This window comes from Phalaenopsis equestris, unplaced genomic scaffold, assembly GCF_001263595.1.
Source record: "Phalaenopsis equestris unplaced genomic scaffold, ASM126359v1 Scaffold000022, whole genome shotgun sequence".
Taxonomy (NCBI): domain Eukaryota; kingdom Viridiplantae; phylum Streptophyta; class Magnoliopsida; order Asparagales; family Orchidaceae; genus Phalaenopsis; species Phalaenopsis equestris.
The window spans coordinates 330,360-341,683 of NW_018164464.1; the positions used below are offsets into that span (position 1 = coordinate 330,360).

Below are 11,324 nucleotides of genomic sequence, written 5' to 3' on the forward strand. Positions count from 1 at the left end.
TAAACTTGATGAGTAGTATTTCGAGCCAAAACGAGCCGAACACGAACAAACACATCTTAGTTTGTGTTTGGCTCGTTAACTTATTGAACGAAATTAACAAGCTGAACACGAGTTTTTTAATGAGTCGAACACGAGCTGTTCGCGAACAACTAGCCATTTTGACAGCCCTAATTATTATATGATTGTCAAGATGCATTTTAAATACCCTGAGAAAATAATTATCACTTCTTGGACTATTGGTGGGCGGCGGCGGCTTGGCATCAAATGCAGTAGCCGTGTGTCGATGGCGACTATTGTCTGGGCAGGAGTGGTACAAAATGTCGCGGACTGTGAGTTTTGCCCGAACCGATTCTATCGAATTTGAGTTCATAAAAAGTGAGTATTATGAACGGTTTCAAATCTCAAAAATACTGTCTTTTGCTTATTACATATCAATATTCTGTCTTAATTTGTCCAGATTTAGCACATTCTGTCTTAATTTGTCATAGTTTTGTTATAATCTGTGATTAATTAATATTAATTATCTATTGTTCATCAAACAATTAAATGGCTTCTTGAAATAACTATTAGAAGCCTCTAATATTCTGATAGTGTTCATTCGGGTGGAGAGGAGTCTTAGCAATATTGAAGGATTTAGGATTGATATATCCCCAAAAAATTATCTTAATCAGTCATAAATCTCAATGCACGTTATGATCAGGAGCTCCAAACAATGAATAAGGAATTACATTCAATCTAGCTAATTTGAATGAAGTGTCTATGCATGCTGAATCAAAAGACAGAAAAGATGATTCGACGTGAGTCTAAGGTGAACATAATAAGAAGCTTGGTGATATACTTTGAGAGACAAAATGATACTCAAATATGACAAGCTTATTGTCAAATCAAGCATCTTGATGAGATGAATCTAATGAGTCAAAAGTTATACAAGTTTGATATCGGTAAGACACTGAAATATTCATTAAATATCATCCGATGAAGGGAATATGTTGATTTGGGGCGTCAAATAGAGTGGTCTCGGTTCATATAATATTTATGAAGAACGTCATTCCCAAAATGTATAAAAACGCTCATATTTTTTCATGAAAGAAGACATAAACCTCGAGGATTGTCGAGTTTTTCCAAACTCTTGAGGATTGTCGAGTTTTTCCGCTGTCGTATCATCTTCGTCGGTAGCTGCTATTGTTAGAACACCGACCTAGCTGCTGCTCGAACACCTTTGCCTTGTTGCTGCCATCACCACCAGACCATCGCCACCTTGTCATTGCCGTCATCGAAACATTGTTGTCTAGCCATCATCATCATTTGACCATCGTAGCCTAGCAGCTACCAACGTCGTCGTCATCATCGTCTAATAACTACCGCTCTATTGTCATTGGACACCCATTGACCGAGCGCTGTTATTGTTTGTCAAGCACTAGTCGATCACCGTCATCATCGGACCGTCGTAGCGCAATTGTCATCGCTATTGTCGGAGCATTGTCGTCGAATGTCGCCCACTATCTTACCATCACTAGACCAACGTCTGTCGACCACCACCACCACCGCTTGTATGGTATCGTTCTCAATGGTTCAAGGATCATCACATTTATGTAACATACATTAGCACGGTAAAATTATTTCAACGGGTCGAGGCTTCATGATTTTTTTTTTCTTTCAGGTTTTTCACATAAAAACTGTCGTATTCTCTATCAGTTTTTCTTTTAATTGTGTGTATTAGATCTTCATACAACACAAAAACATTAATATACTACTCTATCGCCACGAATTTACCCACATGCAACAATGGTATTCAACAACCTGATTTTATTGAGATCAATTCCAAATTTAAAGATAAAGGGGATTCCATAGAGCTCTTTAAACAGTATTTTAGATTTTTCTTGATTTTAATACTTTTTCAATTTTTAAATAGATCATTGTTAATTAAAATATTTTGAAAATGTTGACAATTATAAAATTTTATAAGAATTATTTAATTATATGTTTTCCAGAGTCTAAATATAAAACAGGAATTTTCTTGATGTTCTTTTCAGTTTTAAGTTTCTAGATTTATTATGAATTAATTGGAATTTCATTGGATTCTTCGACTTTAGCTTCCGTAATGTAGCACATCTTTGAATTCCAATAATTTAGGAGACTTTAAGAGGCTTACACATGGTAAGATATGACTTGAGCAACTTAGGAGTGTTTGGGTTAGCCTATATATACGAAAAATATTTACGTACATCATACACACACAAAATTACGTGCGTATGAAAGTTATTTGGAGGGTCTTGCAGGGTTATGTCATTGTTATTGGGGTTAATACCCTCAATAACCTCATGAAACCCTCGAATGACAAGAAAAAAGATGAGCGCCGAACCGCGGAATGTAATGATAGGTTATTGGGAGGTTATTGAGATGTTATTGGGTTAATACCCCAATAACTTCTTAATAACCCCCAATAACTGAGTTATTGTAAGATTATTCAGGGCCATATACATGCAAAATTGCGTGAGTATGACGTACGTAAACAACGCTCCTATGTATGTATGAGTTTGTGTCCGACATGTTAAAGCTTGACACAAGTAACTAATTTGTTTGGTTTCGTTTGGTTTGGTTCAATCATTTGATTAGCACCAATTTATTGCTTTGGGTCTGGCCAAGAGGGTTTTATGGCGACATTGGGTTCAATGAAAGGATAAAGTATGCTTAATTTTCTATATGACCAACCTAGCTTAATGCGTTCAATTTTATCAACCTATGATTTAAATCAAGTTAACATTAATGTATTATACTTCATTATCAAACTTAGTTGGTGTCAAATACTAAATTGTCATGTCGTAAATCATAAATAATATTTATTTATTAAATATATAGTTAAAAAATAGAAAATAATATCATATCTATTTCATCTAAAAAAGAGAAAAATGTGTAATGGGATAGTTAACTTTGATATATTACACTCTGTTATCCCACTAAATCAGCTTCAAATACTAGATTATCATGTCATAAATACTAAATAATATTTATTTATTAAATTTATTGGTAGAAAATAGAGAAGTCATCATGTATGTTTTATATAAATAAAGTTAAAAAAAAAAGCAAAATAAGACATTTTAGATGAGCATTTTTTATATTTTGGAACAAAATGTAAGATTTCACCCTTTTTCTATTAGTTTGAGAGAGTGATAGTATAATATGATAAAATGATCAATCAAAGTTAACTAATCTGTTTGGTTTGGTTTGGTTTGGTTCAATCATTTGATTAGCACCAATTTATTGCTTTGGGTCTGGCCAAGAGGGTTTTATGGCGACATTGGGTTCAATGAAAGGATAAAGTATGCTTAATTTTCTATATGACCAACCTAGCTTAATGCGTTCAATTTCCCCCCAATTCCCGCAACTCCTGCGACAAATCTGCGAACTCCGCTGCAACTCTGATAGGGTGCTGCGGAGTTCGCAGGAGTTCGCAGATTTGTCGCAGATTTGTCAAATCATAAATAATATTTATTTATTAAATATATAGTAAACTAGAAAATAATATCATATGTATCATATCTATTTCATCTAAAAAAGAGAAAAATGTGTAATGGGATAGTTAACTTTGATATATTACACTCTGTTATCCCACTAAATCAGCTTCAAATACTAGATTATCATGTCATAAATACTAAATAATATTTATTTATTAAATTTATTGGTAGAAAATAGAGAAGTCATCATGTATGTTTTATATAAATAAAGTAAAAAAAAATGAAATAACATAATTTGGATGAGCTTTTTTTATATTTTGGAACAAAATATAAGATTTCACTATGTTTCTATTAGTTTGAGAGAGTGATAATATAATATAATAAAATGATCGATCAAAATTAGATATTAATGGTGGTGGTGCCGCTTTAGAGTTAGTATTGATGATGTTAATACTGACAACCACATAGTAATGACAATTATAAGTGATTACGAGGACGAGAGTTGTCATGAGTTTAGGAGCCATAATAATGATAGTACTAAAAAAATAATGATAATTAAAATAATTACAATAATGTTAGCCATCACTAGTGATATGTAAAATAAGATATTAATAGGTGATTAAATATATAGTGATGGTACTAAATTTGAAAAACTACAAAAAATTTCATTGAAAATGATATTATTCATTAATAATGATAACTTATGAGAATTTATAACATATACATAGCCATCTATTCATCTTGTTCCCTTTAATGAACTGATCTGCTGGCTCATTGCTAATTCTTATGAAGGATACTTTAGTCTTCATTCAGAATATGTTACAATTATTAACATTCAACAATGTAGTTGTTCACAACTTCTCAAAATTAGCTATGATTGGATGATGTAGCCTCCAACCTAAGCGGCTTGCATGAACCCGGACACGCAATACTACTTCACATGAGATGATCCAGCTATTGTATTTGTAGTGATAAATCAAAATTTTTCAGTAGTTAGATTGATTGCAAGAATAGTAGTTAGTAGCCCTTCTTTCTTTCATGAAACAACTCTTCTTCTTCTCATGCATTTTGTGATAAAAATCTAATGAAATGGTAGAGTATTAGATGTACAATAGCCTTAAAAAGCTTGCATCTTTTAGAATGTATTGCATGATAATGAGTGTGTCTAATGATCAAAGCTTGGCCTGTCTAATGTAGGGGACGACTTTCAAGGCTAAAGTGATCAAAGCTTGGCCTGTCTAATGAATACTGAGCTCGAGCTCGAGTCGACCTCGAGCTTGGCTCGTAATGGTAGCAACCGTCTCACGAGCTCAAACTAAAAATTCAATTTTTAGGTAGCTGATCATAGAAGGTATTGATGGCCGGAGGGGGAGGATGTTGTGACAACTAATCAGAAAATACAAAGAAATTACTAACGGTAGGCTAATTGAGCAAGCTCACGAGCCAACAAGTCGAGTCTAGACAAGCTCAAGCTCAAGCTTGAGTTCTTGACTTGCGAGTTCGTTAACGAGTCAAGCTCGCTCGAGCCCGCTTGCAAGTCGGATCGGCTCATTCACACCCCTAAAACCAACAATTTTATCCCTATACTTATATCATAAACTGTTATTTCTTTTTCGAAATGATGAGAGAACTATGATATTCAAAATGTGAACTATTCCACATGGGCTTATCTCCACCAAACTAGAAAAGGATTTCCACAACATTGTCAAATGATATGTAGGACCATTGGGAGAGGAAATTAGGTTCAAGTATGGAGTACCATTTGAAATAAGAGAACAAAATTTGACATCAAAAACTATATTGAGTATGGAGTATTAAATGTTATTACCAAACATTTCTCTAAGTGAGAATTCATTGAGACAGGAGTCATGAAAGTGATTTTTAAGAATAAGATTTACATTCATACCAAACAATTCTTATGAATTTATATACCTCATACCAAAATTTGAATTTTTACATATATGCCATTTTTATATACCACGTTAGCTTCACATGAAAAATTGAATTTCATTTTTTTTTTAATTAAAATAGTAAAATTTTTAGGTGATATGAAATATTTAGGGGTTCCAAATGTAAATATAGGCCAAGTTTAGGAGTTAGATATATAAATACAATGCAAATGTCCCTTTTAAAGGATAGGAATCCAAAAAATTAAGATAGGAAAAAAAATCTCTTCATCCATAACCTAATGAAATGGAAAAAATTAAAAGTGCAATATAAATTTTCATGTATAATTTTTAACAACACTATTATAAATGTAAATGTATATCAAGAATGTCTCAGCATGAATATTGAGAAGATGTAACAGTACATAAAGAAGGGAGTACAACAAAGGAGGGCCTACCGACAAAAAGACCAAGACGCCTCACTTATCCACATTGGTATAGCCATCCGAGCTAAGGATGAAAGGGTAACTGGGTCAGGAGAAAGATAAAAAGAATGATCGGAGTCCGAGCCGACTAGACTAAAGCATAATATAAGCACATGAGCATAAAAATTCAGCGAAGGCGTCGACCTACCTCTCGACAAATCCAACCCTAGAAAAAAATCTAACTCGTCATCATCGATCGTCCTATGGATTCCCTCAAGCTTCCTCATCAGAGATCACAAATTAGTATTGCAATAGCTTCTCACAGTCATCCTGAAGGGCTCCCTCCTCAAGTAATGAGCTACATTGATTCACTCTCTGCTCGATACTCTGATCTCATTATGTCGATAGGAGCGCCTCTTCTAGGCATCAAAGTAGTCAAACTATATCAACTAACTGGTAAAGTCTAGTCAACCTAGCCAGTTCAGCAGACCCGAAGCTAATAAACATCATATTTCTTACGCGATGTGATTCGTAGACAAATCAAAATTCAACAATAAATATCAAATATTAGGCGTTAGATATGTAAATACATAAGAATTGAAATGTATGTACATTTTTCAAAATTTTACTTAGAAGAGGAGATTTAAAGAAGAAAGCAATGTTAAATATGGGATAAAGATGCAACGAAAAAATATACAAATTGCTAAATGCAGGAAATGCGTTAGATGCTTGGCGCTGTTTCTCACGAAATTGCAGTTGAACAACACGTACAGTTTTCAAATTCCATTCAAGTGTTGACACGTGTATTCTATGTGCCCGATGAAGCCACCTAATGATCCGACGGCTCTCCAGCTTCCCACGACCGTTGGATGTCAATTTGAACGACCATTATTTTATCAAATTTCTCCTGTTGAATGTTTCACAACGCTGGCCAACCGTCACCTTGCAAGACCAATAACTCATCCCCATCAAAGGGAATATAGCTTGCTTCACAAGCCACATTTCTCTCTCTAAATTAATGCTATAATGGCCGTTGGATCATCGTATGATCCTGGATATCATTGTCAATCATGATCATCATTAGACGGCAGCATCAAATTTTATCTAAATTATTTGAAATCTATTTTATAATTGAATCATCATTCTTTTTGCATTCTTATTTGGTGTTAAAAGTGATGTTAGGCCTAATTTTCGTATTTTTTTTCTCATTGATTTATGCATTTATATTGTTTTTTATGTGTTTAATGGATGTCAAAATCTTTCTATTGTTAAAATTTCTCAATCTATTAACACATCAATCAAGCTAAGTTAACATAAGAAAAATGATGATTAAAGTTGTTGGATCCTAATTTGTCATTTGTGAACCAAATGAAGGAGAGAAGGATGAGAGAATATAACAGATTTGAAATTTTTATTGGGAAAATCGAAGGAGAGCCCCCTTATTCATTCTTTTGCTTCGTACTTAGAGAGATGTGTTTTGTACAATTACAAAAAGGAGGAAACGATTATGAAAACCGTTATTAATGTCATTAAGGCTCTAATTGATTGTATGGATTTTGTCATATTTGTATTACAATTTGAATTTCAACATTGGCGGTAGTTGGTTGGTCGGCTGACTTGAAGTGAGCGGACTGAGACAACCGATCAAGTGACATATGTGCCCTTTGGAGTATGTGTGGGTCGGTCGAGGTGTTCGTTCGGTCCATACGTGGGGTTAGTTGGTCGAACGTGACCGGTCAGCTTTTTTTGTTGAGTGAGTTGTGGCACATTCTTCGTTTGGCTCGAGTCTTACAGAGCTCGTGTCTCTCTTGTCTAGTTGTTTCATCGTCTCTGCCGGATCTCCTAACCTTGCAAGGTCTTAGGCGGATATTGTTGCCCCCTATGTGGGGTATCCGATGAGACTCACTGTCGAGAAGATTTACGTCTCTACTGAGCGAGGAACCATCTCTAGAGTTTGAACCATCTCGAGTTTGAGGAAGCGGCTTCATACTCAAGCTTAAATTGTCGTTTTATTGCTTTGCTTACCTTGAGAGGATGCTCTTTCATCTTGGTCGTTCATTCTCTTTTAAGGTTAGTGCTGGTATTTTTGGTGCATGCATATTAGTACCTCGAGTTTTCCTGCTTCTTGATAGCGACAACTACAATAAAAATAGGAAAATTATCAATAAATTTGTGAATTGATTGAACACATGACTTCTCTTAGGATTTTGTGTCTTATGTGCTCTATAAATAGACATGAACTAAGCCTTGTATCATTTGTCTTCAGTTTGTCTTATTACAACTGAGGTGCGTTATGACTGATAAATTGAACCAGGTCGTCATAGATCTTGAGAGCCTTGAGAGGGCATGGTTTAACCCATAGATGGTCTTCACATAGACCATAGTGGTGAGCTGTGATGATATTCATAAGTCGTAAAGGCAGGTGTCAGGAGCTACACTTGTTGTGGGCCAAGTAGACCGTAATTAGTCATATAAGTCGTAGCGAGAAGTTGCAAGGAGAGAGCTTTAAGAGTCTAGAGAAATTCATCATCTCCGGGGTGCATTTTTACATCATCTTCAAGAGGCATCATTGCATTATTTGTGGAGTGCAAATCTTGGTGAGGCTTTGTTGCAATGTATGTGGGGTGTGTCCATCTTCAGGAGACAACAACGCACTGTACGTAGGGTGCGTTGCTACACCATCTTTGAGAGGCGTCATTGTACCGTATGTGAGATGCATTGTCAGACCGTCTTATAGAGACATCGTTACAACATATGTGAGGTGTGTTGTTGCACAGTGTACTGGACGACATATTGTTTCGCCAAATGCTCCATTATTTCACAAAATTGCCGTCATGTGAAAAATCTCCCCAAGAAAACGTGACGACGACACAGGTTGTGTTGTGCCTCAAGTTTCATAACAGATAATAAAAAATTTTTAAAGGTGTATCAACACCGTCTTTTCCCAGGTAAGTTCAACTTCATCGTCCAAAAATGTCAAAATATAGAACACTTTATAAATATTCTTATGAGCACATAGCACACAATTCTTATGTATTCCCAAGCTAAAATTTGTCAGCACACCACTTAATTTCTGTGCTTATCACAAAAATTAAGTGGTTTGCTGATAAATTTTAGCGTGAGAACACAAGTGTTGTGTGCCATGTATGTAAAACCACATATCTGGGGGATATGAATTTTGTAATTTTATCATAAATAAATTTAATTCAGATATTTTGGAATGTAATTAGAGTATATTTAAATTATAATATACATTAGTTAAGGAGATAAATAGAAGAGATTTGTTTCCTCTTTAATCTTATCTTAAAAAGAAAATAAAATATTTAATTTAAAAATTTTGATTTCCTTAAAATATTATTTTCTTTTTTTCTCAATTTTCCCCGATCTTAAATAAGTTAACTGGGAGAAAGAAGTTGGAGTTCCCGACCTGGTCGCAGACGATCAACGGGATCTCCCGAAGAAAAAATTGTGGCCGACTTGCACATCCAGGGGACGTCCTTTAGCATTGTTGTTGCGCTTTCGAGAGGAAGAAAAAAAGGAGTCCCCGACCTGCCCACCAGACGATTAACGGGGTCTCCTTTCGCGTCACTGTTGCAAGTTCCGGAGAAAGAAAAAAGATATCCCAGGCAGGTGATCGGTAGGATACTCTTTCTCAGCGCTATTGCACTTTTCAAAGGAAGAAAAAAGATGTGCTAACCGATCAACAAAATCTCTTTTCACATTTTTGTTACCCTTTTCAGACGGGATTTCCCGTGTTGCTGTCCCACTTCTTGGGGGAGGTTTCTTGTGCCGCTACAGTGATTTTTGGAGGAATTTTTTGCATTGTTGTCATGCTTTTTAGAGAGAATTTTCTATACTGCTGTGGCACTTTCTGTGGGAGATTTCCTGCACTACCGCGGTAATTTATGAAGGAGATTTTTTGCTTTGTTGTCGCGTTTTTAGTAGGAATTTTCTAAAAAGGATGTCAGTAATGCAAAAAATCGTAACAATGTAGGAAATCTCCCACAAAAGAAGATTTCTCAGGCTGTCATGGTAGTTTTTTAAGGATATTTTCCGTTTTTCCATGTTGTTGTTATACTTTTCGGAGTGATTAAATTTCCTAAACCATTTGGCAAGTTAATTTAGAATTTAAACCAAATAGTTTAATTTAATTTAAGTGTTATATACTTTTAGTTATAATAATAATTAATTAATTATTTATTAAGTAACTAACTGATAGTTAGAATTGCTTTAAAGAAATTACTCATTAACTCATTGTTTATTATTAATTAATTAAATACAATTTAATTTTAACTAGTACAGCATAAAATTGCAAGTCACCGCAAGTAATCATCAAATAATCAACAACTATCTACTACTTGATCATTCATTCATCAATCAAAATTTTGCTAAACAAAAATAATTAATGATTAACACAATAATATACTTTAAGTAATTATAATTAACTATTTATTAAACTAATTAATCATTAAGTAATATTTCCTTCAAACAATTAATTATTGATTATGAATTTATGATATATTGAACTAAAACACATGAATAAATCACGTATATCATTAAAGTAATTAACTTCAAATATTATTGATCAATTAAAACTAATTAGCACATCATCATCATTATCTTCTTCTTAATTACGGAAGCTTAAAAACACGAAGCTTGCTTGCGAAGTCAAAGACGAGATTGTGACATCGGAAACCTTTGTCTTCGATGGATTTCGTAAACGGAAGTTTAGAATTGAAATCGTTAACAAACAAACTAAAAGATAATACCTTGTAACATATTAGCTTTGTTGTGATTTTATGTATATAAAAATATATAGTGAAGCACTAGACGTGGGTCAATATTTTTCTTAGAATCTCGTAGGAAATTTTATTCTAATAAAGAAAAGATTTCATGGTTTGTGACTGACAGTCTCACGAAAAAAAGATACCGTCAGTCAACTCACGCAAAAAAATCTAAAAAATATTATCACATCGAATGTAAGGAGTTTCTAAAAAATCTTCATGAATAAGAATACAAAACTCATGAGATACTCGAACCGAGAATATGAAGTTTTGTTTCTCCAATTCACGCTTTGCAGCCCAATTTGCACATTGGTTTCCTCCGCGATATGTAAATAGCCAATTAACCTGCACAATCTTAAAAAGAGCAAATATTTTTTTTTATTTTGAATAATAAGACTCTAAGGATACCCCTCATAAGACATGGGCTAATATAATATCCTTTATGATAAATTTAATTAATGGGGGATTATATATGCTAAGTATATTGATTAAAAAATAAATAATATACCCCTCATAAAAGACTTACAAGCTTAACTTTTTGTGTGAATTATTTTTCATTTTAATCCAATTATTATTTTTCATTCAACTTATATTAATTAAATATTAAAGTGGCTCTTTTGCCCTAACAAAATGATTTTAATATTTTTTTATAACTCAACAAATTAATGACACGTAAATTATAATAATGGAGATAAACATCAAATACTTAAATTATAAAATTGAAATATCAAAGGAACATTCTTACTATAAAAAATAATAATTATATATGTATAT

General features: G+C 33.7%; 1 protein-coding gene across 1 annotated transcript in view; it reads left to right on the forward strand.

Annotated features, from left to right (window-relative positions):
• Positions 1-9,195: 9,195 nt before the first annotated feature.
• The window catches only part of LOC110018492 (NAC domain-containing protein 73-like), a gene marked incomplete at its 3' end in the record, with an annotated part of 4,024 nt that continues 1,895 nt past the window's right edge, over positions 9,196-11,324 (forward strand). Inside the window, 1 exon segment of the mRNA XM_020715826.1 lies at positions 9,196-9,403.